This window comes from Passer domesticus, unplaced genomic scaffold (assembly GCF_036417665.1).
Source record: "Passer domesticus isolate bPasDom1 unplaced genomic scaffold, bPasDom1.hap1 HAP1_SCAFFOLD_328, whole genome shotgun sequence".
In the NCBI taxonomy this organism is placed as follows: Eukaryota; Metazoa; Chordata; class Aves; order Passeriformes; family Passeridae; genus Passer; species Passer domesticus.
This window is the reverse complement of record NW_026990107.1, coordinates 2,196-3,504: the sequence shown is the minus strand read 5'-3', so window position 1 is coordinate 3,504 and position 1,309 is coordinate 2,196.

Here is a 1,309-nt window from a genome sequence, read left to right as displayed (position 1 = left end):
CCCCAAATCCAAAGAGGGGGCGTGGCCAGAATTGGCCCCTCCCCCTTATAATAGTTCCCATATTTTGGAGTGGGCGTGGCCAAATTTGGCCCCTCCCACATCCCCCAAGCCCCTTCCCCACCCCCGGGGGGGATTTTGGGGTCGCCCCCTGCAGTGGGGCCCCCCCCACCCCCCCCAATTTTGGGAGTGGGCGTGGCCTAATTAGGCCCCTCCCCCACCCCGAAGCCCCTCCCCCAATTTTTTCCCAATTTTCGGGGTGGCCCCGCCCCCAAATTTTTGGGGAGGGGGGCGTGGTTAAAACTGGCCCCTCCCCCCTCAAGCCCCGCCCCCTCCCGCCCCTCCCCCACCCCCCGGCGTCGCTTATTTATTGCCAATAAAGGGAACTCGCCCCTCCCCCACCCCCGAAACAAAATTTTTGTGTGTGTGTTTTTTGGCGGTGGGGGAGGGGCGGGTGTTGATTTTGGGGTGGGGGGAGGGGCCGGGTGACCTCCCAGACCCCAAAACACCTCAAACCCCCCAAAAAATCCCATCCAAGAACCCCCCCGAGATGTCTCCACCACCCCAACCCCCACTCAGATATCAACATCTTCCTTAATTAATTACTCCCATGAGGTGGGAGGAGCTAATTAGTGGTGGGGGCGGGGCCGGGTGACCTCCCAGACCCCAAACCACCTCAAACCCCCCCAAAAAATCCCCCCCAGAACCCCCCCGAGATGTTCCCACCACCCCCAACCCCCACTGAGGTACCACGATCTTCATTAATTAATGGTGGGAGGAGCTAATTAAGAGTGGGGGAGGGGCCAAGTGACCTCCCAGACCCCAAAACACCTCAAACCTCCCCCAAAAAATCCCATCCAAAAAACCCCCCCGAGATGTCTCCACCACCCCAACCCCCACTGAGGTACCACGATCTTCATTAACTAACGGTGGGAGGAGCTAATTAGGGGTGGGGCTTGGATTAATTAAGAGTGGGGGCGGGGCCAGGTGACCTCCCAGACCCCAAAACACCTCAAACCCCCCCCCAAAAAACCCCCCCGAGATATTTCTCCAACCCCCGCTGCTCAATCAACGCTGGGCCTTTATTGTGGGCGGGGCCAAGGCGGGCGGGGGGCGTGGCACAGCAGGATGGGTGTGTCTGGGTGGGGGCGGGGCTCAGAGGCGGCGGATCTTCATCTCGCTGCGCTTGAGCGAGTAGTAGAAGCCCTTCCACTGGGCCCAGTTGATGCCGTTGGCGTAGGAGAGGTGCGGCCCGGCCAGGTAGAAGCCATTGAGGTTGGAGAAGTGGCAGCTGCGGAACCACCAGGCGCCC